Genomic DNA, 10951 nt, shown 5'->3' with positions numbered 1-10951 from the left:
GAGCTGAAGCTCAAGGTTTGTTTATTGTTTTGATTATTATATTATATTTAAGGAGAAGTAAGCATTTGGCTTCTTCTCTTAATTCCACTTTGAAGCTCCATCTTCAAGATTGCTTATTCTACCTCTTGTTTTCTTATAGTGTTGGAAAATTGTTATATTATATTTAAATTGGTTTCTTGTTTCTCATATGACCTTTTAAAGAAAAAAGGAAAAAGATAAACAGTTGATAGCATTAAAGGATTATGATTTTGAAGCTTTATCCATATATGATGTTTTAAGTATTCCTTATGGAATATTCAAGTTATACATAAAGATTTTTAAATTCTTTGAAGCTCATGCTTTAGATTTCTTAGAAATGTTGTGCCACCATGCCCCTATTGTGTCATATATCTATACATGTTTTTAAGTTGAAATGGATGGTAACATTTTTATGAGATAACAGTGATTCACAGCCATGAAACAAAATATTTTGGTAGCTTAATTCACTTGAAAGCGTTGTATATATTTTTTTAAATTAAATTTCTATCTTATCTAACATTGTACTTGAACTATAACATTGTATTTTGTGAATGAATTATTTGTTCTTTAAATTTAAATTTAAATTTTCCAATTTGTAACTAGGCATCTGGTGGAGCAACTTGTAAAATTCTCATTTTGTTTGTGTGTAGGAATAATCAAAATCTAGCTTTGTTGGCGAAGCTTCAATTGATTTTGCAGATTTTGAAGTAGAAATTGAACCCATGATAGTTTTCCTTCCTCTTAAGTTTGCAAACTTCGGTGCCATATTACATGTTGGTTCACTATATTTCTAATCCACATGAGCTCTGATTACCAATTTGAAGTCTAATAAAAATTTCCATGTCAATATTTCTATTTTCTTATATATGTGTGTGTGAATGTTCATGATATTTAAGCCTATTGAAAGGTTAAAATATTTGCTGTAACTACAAATTTTTTTATAGTATATGTCATATAGAAGCTAAAATTTGACATACAATTCTTGTATTTTGACTTGGTTAAATACTTCGTTTATGGTTATCCTTGTCTTTCTTGGGTACTTCATAATATTGTTGTTGTTAAATATTCGAGGATTGTTGTTTTAATGGTTGAACTAAATTTGTTGTAGTGTAAGTGGAAGATTCTTCACCGTATGAAGGTTAGTACAACATTTACATTTTCGATGCGTAACCCTTTCATAGTATTATTTTATGTGTATGTTTTGAGATGATCGGACTACAAAATATTAAATATGTAAGTTGAGAGTGGTTTGTGGAGAGACATAAATGCCCTACGATTGTTGGCATGAATTAGTTATGTGTTGTGTTTAATTATTGAAAGTGTGAAACGATTTTCGTACATGATCTATTAGATATGTTGGAGATGTAAAAGCTAACTACGTATGTCATTTGAGCTGATGCCAGGGGAAAGTTCTCTTGTGGCTTTGATATAACAGCCTTCGGCGGACTGCAAGGTGGGAAATGTGGGTTATTTAAATTAGAAGTTGTATACCATACATGGTCGCAATAATTATTTAAATAGTTGAACTTGTAATGTGAAGACAAACTTTTTTTACTACCTTTCAGTCCTTTCACAGCGATTGCATTTCTTATTTGTTTAATTTATTTATTTTGAATCTGTGTTTGTATAATTGGCCTTCTGGAGGTTGGTAATGGAATATGCATGAATTGGAACCACATGCTCCCATAGAAGAAAATATAAGTGTTATTTTAAAATAAGGCTATTTATGAAGCATGGTTATTTTGAGCTATGCCTGAAATGCTTCTTTATCTTCATTTTTCTTACTCTAAATTCTTTGTTCAGCTTCTTAACCAGCTTATGAAAATACTTACTAAAATGACTTGTGGATGAATGATCGGACAGTTACTAAGGAGGAAGCTTAAGACCCTGTCTACCGGAAGAACGTTACTTCTTTTTTGCTTCTTTTTTCCCTGGAGATCTCATTTGAGAAATGAAATTGTACAGCTCCAGTATTTTGTCAAAATTGTGAAATTGTGCTATCTTAATATACTCTAGATTGTAAATGAAGGTTCCATCTTTCTCAATCCTTCTCAATGATTGATCACCCTCGAACTGCAAGGTGGGAAAGAAGATTCTTTAGAAGGTAAACACTTTATTCATTTATGCTAGTTCCTCTAAATCTCTTTGTTGCTGAATTCAAATCACATATGAAGAACAAAATTGAGATGACAAATTTAGGTTTGCTACATTTTTTTCTTGGTTTAGAAGTTTGTCAAATTGATGGTGGGATATTTATCTCACAAAAGAAGTATGCCAAGGATCTTCTAAAAAAATTTGGTATGATCAATTGCAAGCCAGCAACTACACCAAAGGCCCTCCAAGAAGATCATCACCAACCCTCCTTTCAGAAAAACCTACAAATCTTTGAAATCCTATGGTCTTCGGCTGTCCCAAAAAAATGTAAAATTTTTCTTATGGACAAATCCACAAAAAAAATCAATACGCTGGATGTCATAAAAAAGAAATGCTCTTCCTTATGTCTAAGTCCAAATAGACGTGTGCTTTGTTACTCCAACAACAAAGAGTTATCAACCACCTTCTTATAGAATGTAAGGTTACAAAAGTGATTTGGGACAAATTGGAGGACCTACAAACATAGACAACCTGAATTTCCTAAATAGATCTTTAAGCAGGTTGAAACAAGCAAGAAGAAGAAATGTCATATGCGTCAATGCAGTTGCTGCTCTGTTTTGGACAGTTTGGTTAGAGAGAAACAACAAATTTTTTAAGGAAAAGTCTAAATCCATTGTTAACCTTTGGGAAGATGTGTGCAATCTGATAGGAGATTCGTCTAAGCGTCATTCCACCCTAAAAAAAAGATAAGGCTAGTCTTTCTAGGTCTCTTTCTAGATTGATTGGCTCGATTTCCTTCCTAAAAAAACAGATGATATTAGAAAACAACATTGTTATTTCATTCCTAGCTAATATTCATTCTTACTTATTGAGAAAAAGTGTGGAGCCGATCATAATTTGAATCCACAGCTGGAGATTTAAGAAGTAGAAGAAGGATTTTTTTTAAAAAAAAAAGAAGAGTGACATTAAAAAAAGTAGAAATATCCATTCTTAAAGCGGTTTTACATATTTATTGATAGATATATAAAAGATGAAAATGATGCATAAGAAAAAGTACCATTTTCATTTACACAGCATGATTTCATGGTTTTTCATGTTCGTTTACTTCAACATACAGTAAGACAAAATGGTTGGAAGGCCAATGGGTAGCCAAAAGATTTTAACCACAGCAATCTTAATGTCAACAGAATCCAAAAGCTTGACCTCATGGACAACATCTAAAATAGCTTCAATGTCGACCTCAATTTTAAGTACAGTCTAACAATGATGAATCAAAATCGGAATTAATAGGAATTAACAGCAACCAACACCAATGTCCACTTCAGGTTTCACTGGATGAGTATTAATAGGAACGAATCCAAGACTCAACTTTCAAATTATAAGCTAATTTTGATGATATATTGGATATATATAATTCTTCTCTCACAAACTTCTATGATCTCCACTCAACTCTTCACTTTTCTTTATATACACTGTACACTACATGGATCACTTACCTCTCCTCCAAATATTTAATATTATATTTTTAGAATATAGTTTTTAATGATAAATTTGAATCTGATTCACTTATTTATTTTTTCTCTTCATAAAACTTTCTAAAAAAGAAGAAAAGAAAAAAAAAATAGAAAGGTTAAAAACGTGATTATTTACTCTACTCAAACTCTAAGAAATGTAGATGTCTTTCTTTTCGTCTATAAAAGCATTAATTAATGTTCTTTTACTATTTTACTATTTTACTATTTTTCATATTTTACTATTTTTTAAAATACTACTTGTAAATAACAAAAATGCTAAACTTCTTTTTAAAAAATATAGTAAAATTTTAGATTATGTCAATAGTAAATAATAAATACTAACAGATACGGTAGACTTCTATTATTTCTCTTCTGATAGAATTTTGTAAATATTTTCGTTCATATTTTACGAACAATGACCGACAAACAAAGTGTGTGTATATATCCTAGTAATTAACTATAAGGAGTATCTCATTATCTTAAGTTTCTCATTAAAAAGAAACGTAGAATACCTTTTTTATTCTTTTGAATTACAAAAGTATTTGAAATATTCGGTGTACGGACTCCTTCTTCTTCGTGTGTTTAATTTCTCACATTGGCCTCTTGAATTGAATGCTTTTCTAAAACTAATTTAAAAGAAAAAAAAGAGAGGATAATTTAGAATCATTGGGGCCAAATCAAAGTTTAATTTTAAAAAAAAATATTTGTTAGTTCCACACATAGGATAATGAAGAATGTATCTCTTTCACTTTAACATAGTAATGTAAAATCCCAACTTCTCCCTATCTTTTATCTCATGCATGTGACCTAAACAAAACAACTATTTTCAAACTAATAAAACAAAAGCTTTGAACACATCTAAAAAGAAAAGTAAACTTTTGAACAATTTAAATAAAAGTACACTTGCAAAAATAGCAAAATAATTGAAGATAATAGAGCTGTACATGTTACTACATTTTCTAAATTACAAAAATGGTAAATTTAAAAAACGAATAACCCTCTGATAATGCTTGATATCCCTTCGATAGTTGTCTTAATATCGTTAATTACTTGTCATATTTGTCATATTTGCAATATGAAAAAAAGGTACTATGTGCAGATTTTTTCGATTTTTTTTTCTTGATTGGATGCAATTTCCTTTAAACAAAATTAATATAACTACTTGGTTGAACTACACTTCAAACGCTATTTGGCATGTTTTTCGAAACACTTCAATATGATTAGAAGGTTTTCCACCATTTCTTCATAATTTTTTATAAAAAATTAAGAACTAAAAAACACTTGAAAATGTATTCCCAAACACACCTTTACTTTTATTTAGAAAGACTAGAAAACCTATACTCAAATTTCTATGCTTTAGATGATATAAGTGATCTAAACACAGGTAAATTAACTTCTAAAGACCTACTGAATGTGATTTATATATGACAATGGTAGGTACAAATTTTAATACTAGACAATAAAAAGGTTAAGGTGATCCTCCTGTTAATTAAGCAAAATGCATCAAGGTCATGTCAGAAGTTTAAAATCTTGAAATATATATGTTCACTGTTCACTTCAACATGAACAGAAGTTTATTTGAAGCATATATTTTAAATATTATACGTATTATTATTTAAATAAATACGTTGTGTAACTCACAAAAAGCATGTATATATAGTTTAGCTTTTGGAATTCAAAATTCTCATATTTTAATAAACTACTTTTCCTTCTTACTTAATTACCTTTTAGAAGTAGAGTATTAGATTCCACAAATTAAAGAATTAATAATAAATTAAGTCGAAGGAAAAGAGTGGAATAAATTGGAGTAGTATAAATTTGAAACCCCCTTGTTTCGAAACAAATCACGAATTAAAAATTCCATAAGAGCTTTGTGTGTATTGAAAGAAAGTAAGGTAGAAAAATGTCTTCTCATGTAATTTTTGGAGGTTATCGACCATGTGAGAATTCAGATGGTCCACATGCGAAAGAAGTAGCACAATGGGCAGTAACAGAATACAACATAAAACACCGCCATGAACGTCCTTACTTGTACCTTCTTAGTGTATTGAAGTGCGAGTCGCAAGTGGTGGCTGGAACCAATTGGCGTCTGGGGTTGAAGTGTAAGGATGAAAATAATATTGAGGTAAACTGTGAGGCTGTTGTGTGGGAGAAGAAGATGGGAGAATTTCAGGGAGCTCACATCCTTCATAGTATTCTACCCATCTTCTGGTTGACAAGGGATATCCCCTTGTAACTCCCTACCTAAAGCTATTGCTTTTATGCCTATGTATGTTATGTACTTCCCCTCCTTTACTATCAATATATATATATATATATATATATAAATAATGGGATTATAAAATAAATCAATTGGTATATTTAAAAATTCTGGATACTATTCTAAATCCTAGGCGTAGACATTACAAACACTTCCCTACTTATAAATATGATATATAATAAATGATAATTACTTTGATATATCAATTTTATAACTTTTATATTTTATGTTTGGTATATTAGTTAAGTGATCGTATATACCAAAAATAAAGTAAAATATATTTTTTTGCTTATATACAAAAAGTATTGTATTTTAAAATTTTGGATTATATTGGATTGACATAGTAAGTAAGCAACTAAACTGAAGTGACAGTATAGGTAAGCAACTCAAGAATGTATGTATATACCTGTAATGCTTTCTTTTTAAGTGTTGAATTCACCAAACACCATATTTCTAAACGATTGCATTATAATTCAGTTAGCAAATGGTTAACTTATTAACTAAAACAATTTAGATGTCAGGGTGAGCATTTTTGAAGATTTTCAAAAAAATAAATTCTTCTAAAAAATGGAAACCAGCTAATGGATGATATTAGTTTCACAATGTATTTTAGCTTAGAATTTTTTGTGACAAAAAATGGACTTGAAGTTAAAGTTAACTCACTTGTAAGAAATAAGTGCAATCCAAGATATGAAAATTTCTCGAAGGTTTAGCTATCACTACTACAAAAACAGGCTTTCTTGACGTTTTTAAACTGTCAAGAGACGGCTCTCTTGACGGTTTTAAAAACGTCGTTGAAGCCAGCGTCAAGAATGGCAAAGTTCTTGACGGTTGATTAAACGTCAAGAATAGTGAACGTTGACGTTGTATAAACGTCAAATATACTTATGTTCATGACGTTTTAGAACTGTCAAGACTGGTATTGTTTATGACATTTTAAAGCCGTCAAGGATGAACTGGTTTATGACATTTTTAAACCCGTCAAGAATTTTAATATTCATGACATTTTAAAACTGTCAAGAATGTAATTGTTCTTGACATTTGTCAACCGTCAAAAATGCAATTGTTCATGACAGATTTAAAACCGTCAAGCTTGCAATTATTCATGACATTTTAAAACCGTCAAGCATTTTTTATTTTTTATTTTTTTAAAAAAAATTGTAATTGAATTATGCTGTAATTGAAAGAAATATATTCTGATTGTCCTGTAATTGTCCAGCAACAATTTCATAGATATTTAATATTCATCAAATATAGTTTCAAATCTCAAACATATATAAATAAAACCATTCACCATATATATTCAATTCAAAGACTTTACATATACATAATGAAATAAATTTTACATAAGATTTCATATGGCATTACATTGCCATGAATCCAAATCAACTTAGAAAGTCACAAAACATGCTAGCTATAACAATAATCAAAAGTATATACGAATGAACCCCCCTCCCCCCTTCTCCCTTCCTCCATATGAACAATTCAAAAGAATTATCGGCTAAAGTTTTTATACATAAAGTTTAGGGTCATAAAGAAGCGACACAACAAAAAATTTCCTACTTCAGAATCACAAAATATTGGTCATAATCATATGTAAGAACCCAAAAAGTCAGCTAACTCGACTCGCACCTCGTCTAGTTCTGCCTGTGAGTATGATCTTCGTGTATCAATCTATAAACATGCAAAATAAATTAAATGAATTAACTGACTATACAAATAAACCAATTAACTCACAAAATCAATAGTTTGATATATAACATATTGCATCGAATATGACAATGCTTCCCCTAGTCACAATTTCTTTACTGTTCGCCATAAAGTTTGTTTTCTACTTTTTTTTAATGTTCTTTTGTCACTGAAACATCGTTATTGCTCTGTTTTGACAAGATAAGATTGAACAAATAGTTTAAATATTGTGTACATGCATATAAGAATCAACACTAAATGAAATACTAGATTAACTTACGTGTCAGTGACGTATCTTATAGTTGACTTCGATGTTGTCCTTAGTGAGTCGAGGTAAAATACTGTATCATCATACGCATTTATGGCCAGCAGTGCCCAATGACCCCTAATTATACAAAATATTAGTACTAGTTTTTTGTAATGCAAGTAATAAAATAACTTAATGGGTTATCAAGTAATATAATCAATAAAAATAACTCGTATGATATTGAATTATTATCTAGCCCACAATTTTCATCAAACCACAACAGTTATAATTACTTCAATAAACCATCTTTTATGAATACGAAAACTACTAGAAATAGTTTCAAAAAGAGAAATTTGCCAAAGTTTTCCTAAATCTTATGAACCATATAAGATGTTATATTGAAATACTATACCAATATAAGATTTGTAATTATTTAAAAACTCATCTACAAAACAAACCAAAAAGAACTTCACCTCCCTTGGACAGTTGAAACCCTCCAAACTTCTAATCCAACCCAAAAATAAAATTAAACCAATTATTATTTTCGTTTGGGTAAGCGTCATAAAAATAATGTCTCTTGGGACTTCTAAAACTATTTATCTTACCACACAAGATAGTACATCACGAACCAATAGAAATTGTACAAGATATTTTACGCTCTAGATGGTTACTTTCAAAATTTCTGAAAAATTAATTTATGAAGTGAAGATGTAGCTAAAATAACCTTTTGAGGAGCTCGTCGTATGCTTTGTCTGGAATCTTCACAACACTTGGTGACCAGCTTACACATAGCCTATAGAAATGTTCACCATATAGGCATTATAGAATCAAGAAAAGGATAACAAGGAAAGATGCAAAATGATTTGGAGATTACCTGGATATGTTCTTTGGTCAATCTGGTATAGCAAGCATAAAAAAAGAAACATCAGGAAAAAAATATTTATCAAAATGTGAAGCTCAAGCTACGATATGCTTTAACATTTAAAGAACAACCATAGAGATAGTGGAAGAGAAACACATAAAAGCTTACGGTGGCATGACTGCAATTAACCTCTCTTCGTCTACTCTTCGTGCTACATCTAAAGGAGATGAGATTATAGCACTCTCTAAATTCATTAGTGTCTCCATAGAAAAGTAATTATCATAAGAATGACAATTCAAATACCACTTTTCAGCTAAGAACACTAACATACGTGTTGATAGTGTTTCGATAATGACAATAATAAAAGCATAACTCAATTTGATATATTTCAAGAGTTGCCAAAGATGAAAAATGAAAGATTACATGCAACATTTGCTATGCTAAGTGCACAAATCTATGGAATGTTTGGATTGAATTTCTAATTACTTAAAGAAATGTGTTAGTACGTACTATTGCTCCAAGTCAAACATGTTTATAATTTAAATTTCTGTTGACATGTTTCTTGATTAAGGAGTTGCAACTAGAATTTTAAACTTCTAAAATTTCATAACACACATAATATAATTAATTCGAGTACCTACTAGTTTCTAATTATATTAGCTTTTTAACTTGTGGATTTGGAAGGAAAATATGTGAAGAAGTTAGTTTGGTATTAAGATAATAGAAAATGCAGAAATTATATATAACAGATCACATTGTCTTTTTTTGTATAATATATAATGCAAATACACATATAACCCCATCTAATTCACCAATTTCTCTCGGTCTAAATCCAATAATAATGCACAGCCACATTCAATTTGAAGTTTTCATATCCAATAACCTTCATAACTCAAATATTATGCCACAGCCACATTCAATTTGAAATTAACTATAAGGAGTATCTCATTATCTTAAGTTTCTCATTAAAATGAAACGTATAATACCTTTTTTATTCTTTTGAATTACAAAAGTATTTGAAATATTCGGACTCCTTCTTCGTGTGTTTAATTTCTCACATTGGCCTCTTGAATTGAATGCTTTTCTAAAACTAATTTAAAAGAGAAAAAAAAAGGATAATTTAGAATCATTGGGGCAAAATCAATGTTTATTTTTTTAAAAAAAATTGTTAGTTCCACACATAGGATAATGAAGAATGTATCTCTTTCACTTTAACATAGTAATGTAAAAACCCAACTTCTCCCTATTTTATTTCATGCATGTGATCTAAACAAAACAACTATTTTCAAACGAATAAACAAAAACTTTGAACACATCTAAAAAGAAAAGTAAACTTTTGAACAATTTAAATAAAAGTACACTTGCAAAAATAGCAAAATAATTGAAGATAATAGAGCTCATGTTACTACATTTTCTAAATTACAAAAATGGTAAATTTAAAAAACGAATAACCCTCTGATAGTGCTTAATATCCCTTCGATAGTTGTCTTAATATCGTTAATTACTTGTCATATTTGTCATATTTGCAATATGAAAAAAAAGGTACTATGTGCAGATTTTTTCGATTTTTTTTTCTTGATTGGATGCAATTTCCTTTAAACAAAATTAATATAACTACTTGGTTGAACTACACTTCAATATGATTAGAAGGTTTTCCACAATTTCTTGATAACTTTTTATAAAAATTAAGAACTAAAAACACTTGAAAATGTATTCTCAAACATACCTTTACTTTTATTTAGAAAGACTAGAAAAACTATATCCAAATTTCTATGCTTTAGATGATATAAGTGATCTAAACACCGGTAAATTAACTTCTAAAGACCTACTGAATGTGATTTATATATGACAATGGTAGGTACAAATTTTAATACTAGACAATAAAAAGGTTAAGGTGATCCTCCTGTTAATTAAGCAAAATCCATCAAAGTCATGTCAGAAGTTTAAAATCTTGAAATATATATGTTCACTGTTACATGAACAAAAGTTTATTTGAAGCATATATTTTAAATATTATACGTATTATTATTTAAATAAATAGTTGTGTAACTCAAAAAAGCATGTATATATAGTTTAGCTTTTGGAATTCAAAATTCTCATATTTTAATAAACTACTTTTCCTTCTTACTTAATTACCTTTTAGAAGTAGAGTATTAGATTCCACAAATTAAAGAATTAATAATAAATTAAGTAGAAGGAAAAGAGTGGAATAAATTGGAGTAGTATAAATTTGAAACCCCTTGTTTCGAAACAAATCACGAATTAAA

At 29.2% G+C, this 10951-nt stretch overlaps 1 long non-coding RNA gene across 1 annotated transcript; it reads right to left on the bottom strand.

Annotated features, from left to right (window-relative positions):
- Positions 1-7762: 7762 nt before the first annotated feature.
- On the bottom strand, positions 7763-8891 carry LOC116404733. The gene is made up of 4 exons (XR_004217766.1): positions 8853-8891; positions 8697-8718; positions 8547-8615; positions 7763-7960 (listed from the first exon to the last, which is right to left on the bottom strand). It is a non-coding gene; the product is annotated as an uncharacterized LOC116404733 (long non-coding RNA).
- Between the last annotated feature and the right edge of the window lie 2060 nt (positions 8892-10951).

The sequence above is a fragment of the Cucumis sativus genome, chromosome 6, assembly GCF_000004075.3.
Source record: "Cucumis sativus cultivar 9930 chromosome 6, Cucumber_9930_V3, whole genome shotgun sequence".
In the NCBI taxonomy this organism is placed as follows: Eukaryota; Viridiplantae; Streptophyta; class Magnoliopsida; order Cucurbitales; family Cucurbitaceae; genus Cucumis; species Cucumis sativus.
This window is presented reverse-complemented; position numbering and strand designations above follow the sequence as displayed.